The 14,049-nt window shown below is 39.0% G+C and overlaps 1 protein-coding gene across 1 annotated transcript in view; it reads right to left on the reverse strand.

The window, feature by feature from the left end:
- Positions 1 to 8,446, reverse strand: part of opn7b (opsin 7, group member b) — a 34,230-nt gene extending 25,784 nt beyond the window's left edge. Inside the window, exon 1 of the mRNA XM_049753673.2 lies at positions 8,136 to 8,446. The gene's annotated coding sequence lies outside the window, so the exon portion shown is untranslated. The remainder of the gene's footprint in view (positions 1 to 8,135) is intronic.
- Positions 8,447 to 14,049: the final 5,603 nt, after the last annotated feature.

The raw sequence follows: 14,049 nt of genomic DNA on the forward strand, positions 1-14,049 counted from the left end.
ATAAGACGAGTTTAATGCAGCCTGAATAACATCTTTGTAGACCACACACAGAAGTTTGGCTGTGGGCTCTAAATCACCCAGATTTACAATTACTGTATGTCCCTGGTGTTGCACTATTGCTGTTGGCAGTTGTTACTCCATGTTGTTCATGTATATTTCAGTTTCTCATTTCTGATAAATTGTTAAAAGGGAAATTTGTAATTCCATCCCAAAAAACACTTTGGGTCATAATGATAGTGATAGTCGTCATGAGGGAAATTAACTTAAAAAAGACGGTGTGGTCCTTGGGCTTCTAATTTGATTTTTTTTTTTTTTTTTAAGAAATCAAAAACAGAAGGTATCATTTGTTTACCCTCCACTCATGAACACACTCATGAGAAGCACACCCCCTTAGACTTGCATGTCAGACTTGTCTTACCTTGGGCTTTGGGAGTTTTGCTGAGTCTAAGATTGCCTTAAAAAAAAGATGAACATCCCTCCTTTTTCAGCAACAAGGCAGATAACGTTCAAACAGAGTGAAGGGACTTCAGGCAGCTGAGTGTAGGTACATTAAGGATACATATGTGTTGTGTTTGATCTATTGATCACAACTCGCGTTCATGATCAGATATCATTACGAATGGCTCAAGAATCACTCAAGAACGTAAGTCAGATGTGCGGCTTTATAAAAAATTTCCTAGCACCTTTTGCACTGCCAACTCCCCCTTTGAACACCTCGACATTCTCGTGATCATCTTGTTTTGTTACCAAGGCATTTCCATAACATTTAATCTGTTAACAAAATAAACACTACAAAAATAAGTGAGACCGGATTAAATTCATGCCACAAGTGCAACACAGTAAGAGAACACACACAGTCCAGTACGTGAAAATGGCAGCTGCCAGCATGCCTTAGTTCTGGAATTCCATCGATATTTTTAAACCAGACCAAAAGAAAACTGGATAGCTGGGGGGGGGGGGGGGGGGGGGTGATATGGCTGTGTCACAAGGTAGCAGTATTAAGATTGCTTACACACTGTTCTCCCTTCTGATTTGATTGTTCTGTATCTATCTCCATGTGTGTTCTTCTTTTGTCACTTTATGTGGTATCACTTCGGTAAGACTAAGCTGGAACAACACCGACCAGAGCCTTAAGGTCTTAACATGACTTAACTGACTAATATAATAATGATGCTAATGAGTTTTATCAGTGTCCCACATTGTCGTCATTTTGTGTTATGTACGTATGAGCTTGTTTGAGTATGAAACATTAACCAGTGGCGGTCATTCAAGGAGAGAAAGCTCCATTTTTTTCTGCCCTACATCATAAATTGACCAGCTCAGTGGCCTAGTAGTAGAGTGTCCGCCCTGAGACTGGAAGGTTGTGGGTTCAAACCCCGGCCGGGTCATACCAAAGACTATAAAAATGGGACCCATTGCCTCCCTGCTTGGCACTCAGCATTAAGGGTTGGAATTGGGGGGTTAGATCACTAAATGATTCCCGAGCGCGGCACCGCTGCTGCTCACTGCTCCCCTCTCCCCCAGGGGATGGATCAAAATCACATGGGGATGGGTTAAATGCAGAGGACAAATTTCACCACACCCAGATGTGTGTGTGACGATGATCATTGGGTCTTTATCTTTAACTTTAAATGTGTTCATTGATTTGTATGACGATTCTACTCAGTTGTCAACATTCATGTGCAGTTTAGTTTAGCTGTTAAATTCCAGACAAAGCATTTACATAAAATATTCAGAAAATGATGAAAAAGAGCACAGAAGGAGCAGGATGAAGCAGAAGCTTATAGATGTGCGCACATCATGCGGTTACAGCGCAGGTGTCTAAACTTGCTCCATCAAGAAATGCTTATTAACATGAAAAAGAAAAATACCACATGCAGAAGAAATTCAGATAAGATTTCTTCTTTCTTGCAGTCCAGCTGCCAGCTACTCAGTCTTTGAAGCCATAACACAAATTGCTAAGACCCCTGCAGCTAAATATTGTTTCATTAGAGGATATGCAAAAAAATATTAGTTTTTAAATTCATGTATATTAGCAGCACCTTTTAAGTCATCATCAAGGCTGCTAGCTGTGTGACTAACCATCTGGGAATGTGAAAGTTTATGATTGAAGAGAGGAACAACGCTAGCCGTTTTGAACAAAGTCACTATAGATTGGATTAGTTTAGAATGACAGAATAAAAAACTTGGAAAATGCTAGTGGAGGTTTATACTACAAGATCAATGATTCTCTTATTCACGGTCAAAAAACAGACCGATTATCCAAACTGCCCCATACATCCTCAGAAACAGGGAGCATCAAATGGGTGAGATAAGGCCCACCATTTATCCAATGACCATTCAGTTTCAGCAATTCTAATAACCCACTAAGCTTCTTAATCAAGCCATTAGAAACTGTCTCTGACTGTAATAAAGCAGCGTGGCACTGTAGAGGTAAGGATTTTGTGTCAGTAATCTGTAATAAGTATATAATTCTCAGTTTTCCAGCGCATATGTACTCAATGAAATGTATACACAGCACATATTTTGCCATATATATATTTCTCCTTTAATTTGAGGGGAATTTAAATTCCCTTGCAGTAAAACAAACAAATACCTTTATTCTTTCAACACCTCTAATAGTTTGCATTGTATGCTCCTACAGTTGCTAACTTGTTAACCTTCTTTTTCCTCACTAGAACATTTTGTTGTCCGCATAAATCCCATACCAGTGAGCTCAGTGTCAATATTGCCCAACATGTCATCACTTAATTTGCATGCCCATATTTTATGAGGAGTATTAGATAAGTCTGGTGGTTAGATGTGATGGAAACCCGACCTGGTAACGACTGAGGACGCCACAATCAAAGTAAGGTAAGTAAAGCTGGATTCGCCACAGTGAAACCTGCCTTTGGCATCCCCTCAAGATACAAATTGTAGAGCTGCCGGCTGAAAGAATGAAATTGAGAAAAGTAATGAAATGAGAATTTGAATCATGCTCCGCACAAGCGCTTGCCGCAGAGCTACTTGTGAATGCTCTAATCCTCTTAAATACGGCCGGTGCATGACATTTTTTCAAAATTGCTCGGGTTTCATTCATTTAAGAGAGGAGACACCTTGACATTGAGCTGCTGGCTCAAGAAATAAAGCTGTTTCGTGCAACATTTTACACCAATCAGCCCTCATTCTGCTTTGATGAACTTAAAAGACAGAGACCTAGAATCAATGTGTAGTGACTTTAATTGCATGTTTGTGTTGAGTACACAGACACTGAGGGGAGTCAAAAGAGAGGTACATGCATTAGTGATTCGTTCTTGTTATGGCCAGTAAGTTCCATTAAAAAAACAAAACGCTTTTCTTATGCGTGAATAAATATTTTAACATCAAACCAATAAACATACACGTTTCATGCACAATTGGATAGCGGAGTTTGCAGTGCATCCCTGTTTTTAACAGAAAGAGACCGATATAGAACGTGTTTACTGTTCAGCAGTCAAGGTTGAATGGATACAGTAACCGTGACAGGGTCAATCATGCAAGCAATCCTAATTCGCTGGTGTCAGGCTGAAATCTCATATGCCACAATCGGTATATTTAATATTTTTTTTAGAAAGGTGGCAAGGGGTGGCCCAAATGTTTTGCCCAATTGATCTGTCAAAACTAAATGTCTTTTCAGAAAATGTTCTTATATCTTCTGCATAGTGTGTAGAAATAGTGTGTTTAAAATTTAGTCCCACTCCAACACCCCCCACTTCTTTCGAAATAAAATGATTGCGTCCTACACGCCATTAAATAGAGCCCAGCATCACGTAACTGATCCCCTGTGTGCATTTGTTTGTGCTGACATCCTGGCTGCATAATCGGCGGTAGGCCAAGGATTTTTAATGGAGAGTCGTGAAAATAAGTTAACATTCTGGCCAAGTGAATTCACATTTCACTTTGATGAAAAGGCCGTAATTAGATACATGTGCACACTGGACAGGTTGGATATTAAAGATCCCTAACAAGCGCCAGGAGTGCTTTAACAACTATGGCTATAACAGATGGGGAGAACTACAATGGTGAGTTTTAGTCTTCTGATTTTAAAAAATGCTTGATACCTTACAAGTGAAACTTTGGTATTTGTAGATATTTTCATAGTATTCATCGTGCAAGTGTACATAGTGTATCAGTAGTTTTTGGTACCACAATAAATTTTTACAGATAGAAATATTAATGTCAGGTATCTGCGGCATCAGGACCTCGGACAGTTCTGTTTCTCTCTTGCTGCCCCTCCCATCCTGTTATGCGGTGATCAGCACGTACCTGCTGTTCATCACCACACAACGTTAACTCCAAAGAAAAGCCTGAACTTCCGTCACTCCTGGCCAGTTTGTCTGCTTATACGTATGCCTGCCACCTGTTCCTGATCTGGTCCGGTCCCTGATTCCTGTTTGCCTGATTCACTGTGTAGCAAAACGCCCACTTGCTTCTTGCTTTGCTTTGTGCTCTGCTGGATTCGAGCAAATGCCTGACTACAAACTTGCCATTCCCTTGTCTCCCTCGACGACACACGACGCTTGCTCGCTCACCGGCTCGTCTGCTTTCTTTTTGCACCTTCCCTGCTGGAGTTCCAGTTTCCCTTCTTCCCTGTTCGTTAAATAAAAGTTTGTGTTACACATGGTTGCCCTGCCTCGCCCGTGGTAATTAAGGCTACAATATCACCTTCAATTTAAGTTACACTATTTGTATTTGTCCGTGCATGAAAAAATATATTTGCTGTAAGGTAATAATGGTTATAAAAGAGCAGCTCCTTGCTCGTGCAATATGCTGCGTTTTACATATGATTCGATTAGTTAATTGCAACTGCTATTGGTGACTAATTCAACTAGTAAAAAAACTTTTGTGGCAGACAGGTGACAGGTGTTACCACATTAGCCTCCACAGATTGGGTTAGTGCTCAACAAGTTATTCACGTGACCTGCATAAAATGTGCCAGGGAGTGCAGAAAACTAGATCTGAATTAGAAGTGTGTGTGCTTGTGTAGGTGTCTATGTGTGTGTTGGTATAATCTCTGCAACCTGCTCAACTGAACCTCCTTGCCAACCCCAGGCAAAAGTGTTTAGAGCTGCCACTGACCACGATGCTACAAAGACCATCATTTTAAAAGGACATGACCATAATGACAAATGTGTCTCAAAATACAACCAGTGACCCCTACTATTAAAATACATTGAAAATATTTTTAAAAAATCCTTTTACAAAATATTTTAAAAATGTTGTTTGTTTATATGATGATGATAATATGATATGGTTGCTGCCCCACCATATTACATGACTATCCGAAATACATTGTGTTGTAAACAAATATGGCAGTTATATGCAAATAAGGTTTCTACAAAATGTATTAAACTGGATATTATTTTCAAAATGTTATCTTGTAGTTATGTTACAAACCTCATTAATCATTTTGAGCAAACATGTCATCTCATTCAGCGCTCCTTTTAATTATGTACTTCCACACACAGATTGGGAAGCCTCATCCAAACTTTGACTTGGATCAGATGAAGTCATTTAATCTACTGTACATACGTAACTGACATTCCACCAACACAGCCACGGCGGAAATGCAAATCTAATCAAGATTTATAGATTAAAATCCTACCACGGTGAAAAAAGGTAAATATTTCTGATTTGAGGATTTTTATTTCTTAATTGAGTCCTGTGACTGAAAGATGATATCTGGTAAACATAGTGCTCACTGCTTCTCACCTATATCAGATGGGATAGACTCCAGCATCCCCCATGACGCTAAGGTGAAAGGTGAAATAAAATCAGATGGAAATCTAGTTGTTGAATTGCGTAACTGCACACAAGATTAATTGCACCTGTCTAGAGCTTCCTCCTCTCTTTGAAACAAGATAAACACAGCATAAACACAGCAAGCGCCGTAGTAAGAGAAGTTGTTTTAACTGGAGGAAACACGACCACCAGAGAGCCAGAAAAAAAAAGCAAATGCACAGTGGTTTGATAAAGCTTGACCTTGCTTCATTGAAGCTACAATGTACAGTGCTTCTCCTTGAATGTCTCCATTAACCTTTTTATTTATGACCCTGGTCTGACATGCCACTGCAAAGCATCCTGTCTCCCACACAGATGTGGAAACCTTTGCCAACGCCTTTGTACCGTCACTCTACTTTAGGTTGCATAAATGCAACACAAAGACACGTGCAATAGAAGCACAATTGGAGCGTGGCGATGTAGACTTGCTAAATGAATTGTGCCACCATCAATTATTACTCCATTATCACTTGATTGATTTTTCCACAAAAGAACAGCAAAAAAAAATTAATGGCAAGCAATGCATTCAAATTGTTTTTTGTAACTCACTATTCATCCTCTATCCATCTATCCACTGATGTGTGTGTGTGTGTATATTTGTATATACATATATATATGTTCCCAAATCAGAATCCTTGACCAACCAATAGCAACAATTCCATCCATCATTTGAATCTAATGTGCAGGTTAGAAGCATGTGTGTGTTTTCCATTGATGCATTCAAACTACGCATGTATGTACACATGCAGTTTTTTATAGGGAAATAATAATTGCATTTCTTGTGCCCCATAAAGACTGAGCTCTGGTGGCACCCTTTGGAGTAAACTCACTTTGGTCACTCATTTCTGCAATTTTGTCTTAGGGGTTTAATTTGTTTTTTTATTGTCAAGACCCAATGCTTGCGGCCACAGGTGAAATTGGGAACCTATTTCGAAAAGTTAATTGAGAAAGAGTAAAATAGACCGAAGCAGAATCTGCATCTTTGTAGACGCTGCAAGGAAATAGATCTTTCGGGGCAGAATCTCGTCCCTGATCTGGAAAGGGCACACCACCCTATCCCGACAGACCCTATCCATGACCGAAATATTATTTCTAGCAGTAATTGTATGAAGAAAGTTTTTTTTTTTTAGTCTATACTCAGAACTTGCCAAGGGCTAATTTTTAAATGCATGCAATTTGAGCCAATGTCTTCTCTTGGGGGACATTCTGCTTAGGTCTTGCATCTTGTGTGTTTGACTCATTTGTAGTTCCCCTCCAGGCAAATAATTCTGAAGCCTCTTTTCTGTGCTGTGGAATATGTTATGGAGCCAAGTTAAACCTTATAAGGAGGGCGTTTTATGACCTTTATTACGGCAATAGAGAATACATCTGCCAACCCCAAGTTAATACCACACATCCTTTTAAACTGGCGGTATGGCTGACTAAGGTTTTGTTTTTCATGAAGAATGTTGGACATGGGCTTCCATCATTATACTCCAGCTTGTAAAACAATTGTGTATCTGTTCCTCAACCTATATTGTTAATTACCGTTTCAAAATAATGACAGACTGATGCTCTCTGACTGGTGCTGTCATTCCAATCGTGTCTGTGTGTTTCTACACAAGCTGTTTTGAACCCGTGCAAAGATGTAATCTTTGGTCTTCAGTGGAATCAAATTAGCACAAGAGCTTTGTGAACATCAGTGCTTTTGTGTTTGTTTCATGTCAGTTGAAATAATGGCCAGCACTGATACTGACTCAAAGAATGCCAACACAAAACTTCATATTCACACACGTGAAACTTATAGTTCAGGTTTCAAAAGCAAACGTCATTTTAGGTTTGTCCCTATTTTTAGGAAGTCAGTCTCGATTACAAACAGAATAGCAGTCGCACGGAGACGTTGTTGTCTCTTGATTACCACATTAAAGGACGTGCAGGCTGAAAGCAACTTTTCACTTGGAATCACAAATGCGTTGAACATCCACGTCACATTTCCAAATAGCTGTCACCTCGTCAGTTATGCTGTGCAATGCTCACAATGGGACATGCTGTCCTTCCAATTCCACGACAAGTTTAATCAACATCACTTGAGGGAGCATAATAACTCATTATGTAAATCCTCTGGAACATGTCACAAAGTTGCTGAGGCACAGTGAGGCAAAAGCATTGAGTATATTTACAATAATTAAATGGTTTTAAGCACATCAGCCATTAATTAGGAGAAGAGGCTTTGTGAAATCCATAAAGACTGAAGCAGACCGAAAAGGCAAACATTCTCTTGATTAGGTTAAACAGCCACTTTGCGATACTTGACTAAAATCAAAGTTGATTAAAGGTAGAAAGAATTATGTGCCTACCTTAGTGAGAGGGTGTGCTGCCTAGGGATCATTGGTGTTTCATGGCGAGAGCCAACGCATCAAACCTTCAACCTTGTGTAAAGGAAGCAGATGAGAAGATCTGTAGGCTCAATGTGTAAAGCCACTGGGCCAAGCGGACTGTGTACAGAGCCACAGAATCCACTCGCGGTCAGCATGCAGCAGTAGCAGCCCTACAGCTGCGCTCAGCTCGGCAAGAGGTGGTGGAACGAGGGAGACGGGCTGCTGCTGCTCTCTCTCCTCGACCCCGCAGCTCACTCTGACTCTGACAAGCTCTGCTGCTTGCTCTGCTTTCCCCCTCTCTACTTAAAGCTCTTGTACACACATAGATGCTCCTCTCACTTGCTCCTCTTTCTCTCTTCCCACTCTCTCTCTTTCTGGCAATCACATGCACACACCCATCCCCAGTCTCACTGAGGATGATTTCCCCACAATGCAGATTGTCTTTCAATTGAGTCAACTATCGAGTTTATTCATGAAGAAAAATGCTTATCATATTCTCGCCTTTCACTTGGGAAATCTCAAGGATAGGACAAAGGGATGACATGGTGGAGATGCAGGACGATGACAAAATTCCCACCTTACTCACATGAGGGTTCGTGCAGGGTGGGTGAGGGTGACACGGGTGACACGGCTTTGCTTTGAAGTGCAAGAGAAATGTCATGCTTCATGTTAGCTAGTGAGCCCAGATAGTTGCCAGTGGCAAAGGCACGCTTGTGTGTGTTTCTACATTCTCATGTGCCATGTTCAATTCAAATGCAATTTTTTGAAAACTCCAGAGGACTGGAATGAGAGCGTAATTCATAAGAGAAAACCGAAACAAAAGACTTGATTCTTATTCTTAGTTATTCCTATGTTGCAAGGAGGGAAGTGAACAATCGTGTGACCTTTAAGGGTAAAATTAATTTGTGGAGCTCAGTGGAAAAACATAAACAGCAAGTCATGTATGTCTTTGAATGCACTATTCTCTGCTTTCGATAAATGAATTTATTCACTGCTGCTCTTTTCAAAGAAGAGTTCCCCATATTAATAACCAGCTACATTGTGACTGGTCTTTCATGACCCAAACAATATTGTGTTCTGAATGTACCAAATTGAATTCTGTGAAAACAAACAAAAGTCCCAAACAATACTGTATTATAAAAATATCAAGACCCAAACAATATTGTGTCCTAAACCTACCTAATTGAATTGAAAACAAACAAAAGTGGAAAAAAAGTGGATACAGTATGAGTTGAGAAGTTTTTGCAACACACTACATCAAAGAAAAATTATGGATGACTTGAGAAAAACAAAGGTAAAGAAAGTGTTCAGAATTATAATCAACCAAACCATATTTTAAAACTTATATCATGGATGTAAGATATTTGAAAGTCAGGAAAGTCCAAATTATTGCAATGTGTCACATACATATAGTTCTCATCACGTCAACTTTCTGTTGATTCCGCTGTTAGTTCCATCACTCGAGTCTTTATTTTATTCCCTATGCTGTGCAACAGACAGACAAAACCTATGTATTTATTATTTTCATTATTTATTATTTATCTATTCACAGTTTGGGAATACTGTCGACATGGGCGGAGAAACTCAAGTAAGGGTGGTATTATGTAAATTAGCCACAATGTTACGTAACAACTGAGCACTATCAAAAATGTCTCAGTCACAGGCACATATTTGCAAATAGTTCTCAAAAGAATATGTTTAGTTTCATACTTGATGGATGAGCATTGACCCCAGAGATCCAATTAAGTGCATATAATCATTTTAAAAAATCCCTACAATTTCCAATAAACCTTCAAATGCAATCAATCAAATGGACATATATTTGTGTAGCTCAAGAATCCTGAACATTTTGAAGTCCTCTCGTAAGAATTCAAGAAAATCATATCACATTTAAGCAGACCTTTTTGTTCTACTCTCGCTCTCTGGACAGTGAACGTACGTGAGAAACATGATAAATCAAATCTTCCTTTTAATTTTCTCTCTGCCTGCTATTGTGTGATATCCTCTACTTTGCCTGCACCATCTGCTCCTGTCTTGGTTGGATAGCTTTCTGCTTGTATGAATACATCGATGCCCAAAAGAAGGCCCCTTTTTTTTTAAGACTAGAAATGTATTTATTTATTTATTTATTGAAAGATTTATTTATTGAAAGATTTATTGAAAGATTTATTTTAAATTATGAGATTTACTTTGATATTTTTTCGAGAGCGATTTAGAGATTGAGAGAATTATTTTGCAATATAGAGATTAATTTATGTTTATGTTTTCAATTTATTTCTTTATTTCAAGATTTATTTAGCGATTTTTTTTTATTTAGAGATTTATTTATTGACTTAGAGATTCTTTACTGATTTAGAGATTTATAGAAATCTTGTTGCTTGTTCCTTGTTTGTGCCCGCAATTATTATTAGAAATTATTAACTTGAACAATGTATTTATGTAAATTAATATGATTATTACTCATAGCAGATAATATATGACTAAAGGTCATTTAAGCATCTTTTTATTTAAAAAATGTGTATCAAACCTTGACACTAATCAGGAACTTAGAAGTAGTTCTCATTTCATAAAAGCTTGCTGACCCCCTGCTATAAAGTATTTTTTTTTTCTATTCAATTCAATTTTCCCCTGAAGAGATAATGTGCTGTCATCTCCTTTGGCCGCAATTGGTGTATAGGCTATTTTATAATCGATGTAAAATCACATCTTCCAAATGGTGGAGTTATTAAGTACCTTAAGAAGAATCGAATCTGCCAAGCTAGTTTGTTCGGTCAATTGATTTTGTTCATGGCTAATTTACTGTTTGCAGTGAGAGGCAGCCATTAAGTGTGGGTGGAGGTTCATCACGAGGGCATAACCATCATTTACATCATGGAAATATTTTGAATTATTTGCGCATGAAATAGAATTAATCAATCCACGCATATGTTTTTTTCACCAATATTGATTTTTTTTTTTTTTTTATCTCACCAATGTGGTTAACCACTATGTGTGACGCGCTCAAACAAAATATCTTTTGGTTTTAATGGCATCACTGGCTCAATGGAGAGCCGCAGACTGAGTTTTGTGCGCAGTAATCACCGAATCCATATTTGAAGTGTGGAAATGTTTGTGAAATGCACCTTCTTTTTCTTCTTGGGAAAAGTCTCATGTACTTTCCACCATTGCAAAATAACTGTCCAATTATTTTCAAAATTTTTATAAATCCGGTTATTTATTTATTATACCCTAACCTCACCTAATAAATAAAGTGGATGTGCGGGGAATTTTTGTTTTCCTTTAATTTGTGCGGCCCTTATTTATTTATTTTTAATATTTCATAGTATGATTTGTAAAGGTGATCCAGCTCTTGAGTTGAATTATACTGAGAAGCGTAACTCCCATAAAAATGTCCTGTCAGTGTAAGGTATACTGATATAGTGATGTGAAAATTTTTATGGTGAATATGTTCTTCTTTGCCTTCACACGGGTTGTGGCTTTGCTGTGCGCCTTTGAACACTGTGAAGAGGAATCCAACTGAGATAACCAGGCTGCTAACACACCCCTCTGGCCCTCAGCTCTGTGACCACATGGAAAAGAAAAATCCCAGTGTCATTCCTTAAGAAAACAAGAAACAGATTCACAAGCGTATGATAATACACACAGACAGGTTATTATGTGCCGCGTGTACACTTGCAAATGATGTTGCCCACTTCAACAAGGACACGTAGCGCTCTCAATTGTCTTGTTTTGGCGAATGACGCTTGTCATCATCATCACCGTCATTGACAATTTTTCACATGGTATAAGTGCCGTGAACACCACAGTCATTATCTCACCTTGCCTGCAAGGCCTAATTTATTAGATTAATCGTTAAATCGACATACCCTCAGAGAGACAAGTCATGGGTAGCATACAAATCAAATAACCTGTTGTTTGTATAACTGCCCTTTGAGTATGGTCTTCCCGCTTTTTGGTTGCAAATGTGACACCTGATGCCGTGAGCACTGGTGTCAAACACTAAAGAATGCAGTCAATAGGGCAGTGGGCCTGGGCATCCACTTGAGGGACATCCATAGTTCCCCACATCTACCTGTCAACGTTAATGTAATTAGGTGCACGTATGTCGCAGATCAATAATGGATTAATACACGCTTTGAAGGGCAATCCTGCAGGGATAGAGGAGCCATGCTATACTTCAAGAAAGGTCTGTCTTCACCTCAAATCCAGCCGAACATCTCATCTTTTACCCCCTTCCTATGATTAAAGCCTTTCAAACCATTTTGAAAAACTATGGTATGTCATCAGTTGCTGAATGACGAAGCAGTGCGAAGCGCTTAGACTACCAAATGTAGAAAAGTGACAGCCCATATACTATTGTACTACTTTCACTTGCCACTGACTTAGTGATTCATTTTGGGTAACCTAGGAAAAACACATTCTGGTTCAACAGCTAAAGGCTAATTCAATCAAGTCACCTCCAGTCTGTATACTTGTGGCGCTACTCATTTTATCATGGTTGTGACACCACACAATGAAACTTAGAATGCTGTACACACGGTACCTATAATCCATCAAATGAGCTGCACCTTCTTTTAGTTATTCCAATCCAGCCACTGTGAAATCACTGCCCCTGCACAGGCCATGTCAACTGGACAGCTCCGATAACAAATATAAAAACGAATAATAATATATGACATGCTGTGTATTATAAAGTTGAAAATAAGGGGACGTCACCCCAATAGGTCAAAGCTTCCAGTTTAATCTTAAATTGGCATATGTACGTAACAGTGCTGTTTAAAATTTAGTCTACCTTTAATTTTCTATTTATGTTTTAAAAATACGTTCAAAACATGGCATTTACTTACCTAAAGGGTTAGCGCAATTTTTGGCCTCAAGTGGCAACAATATGACATATATCAATAATATGGCTCTCCCAGGATGTTGATGAATGATTTTTAAGTCATTCCAGATATCTAATGGTTTCTATTGTTGCTTACACATACCGTGTATCCCTTAAAAAAAATCCTTAGGGTTGATTTCCACTTTAACAATGAATCACTTATAAGATCTTTTCTAAAGGCTGTCTGTGTATTGTTGGCATGGAGGCAAGTCACGACATACTACACGTGCTGACTCACAACACGTAGTGAAGGAATAAGTTGAGGGGCTATAAATAGCCGGCTAGCCGGATCCCACTCGGAGGCTGCCTCTTTAGGGCCTTTGCTTTGTACCAGGCGTGGGCAATCCTGGTCCTCGAGAGACAGAGTCCTGGAGCGATTCTAAAGATCAGGATCATTAACCGGGCTTCTGCAGCGCTTACTGATAAGCTGATTATATCAGTCAGGTATACCGTATGCACATACGGTATAAAGCGGGGGGGGGGGGGGGGGGGGATCGATTGACTGGCAACCAGTCCAGGGTCTAGTCCGCCTTTACGAAATAAGTTGAATAGAGTCCAGCTCACATGTGAGCCTGAAGAGGATAAGTGGTATAGAAAATGGATAGATGCTTGATGACCAATAAAATTACATGTATGTTGTATTTTTATTTTAACAATCCTGCTTGTAGATATTGTCATTCAGCTGGGTCAGGTCTTCCTCAAGTCACTGAATCAATCGCAACTGGGCTGCTCTGTATGTCTTAGATATTTTTAATCTTATCCGAGAGGAGTTCATCAGTTCATGCAATGAAACTTAGGACTTCACCAGCCTGAACTGGTCTGAAAAAAACAACTATTTATACTCAAAGTTGGAGGTCTGCTCCATTGCTAAAGCCCGTATTCCACTGAGGCAACAACAATTGAGAGTGTTTTCTGAGGCTGAAAATGTTTTCTTGTCAGGGTGTCTTCAAGGTTGCAAATATTCGCCAAACGGTCCCTAGACAATCGTTCACTATATTCAAAATTTTCTTA

The sequence above is a fragment of the Syngnathus scovelli genome, chromosome 2 (assembly GCF_024217435.2).
Source record: "Syngnathus scovelli strain Florida chromosome 2, RoL_Ssco_1.2, whole genome shotgun sequence".
NCBI lineage: Eukaryota > Metazoa > Chordata > Actinopteri > Syngnathiformes > Syngnathidae > Syngnathus > Syngnathus scovelli.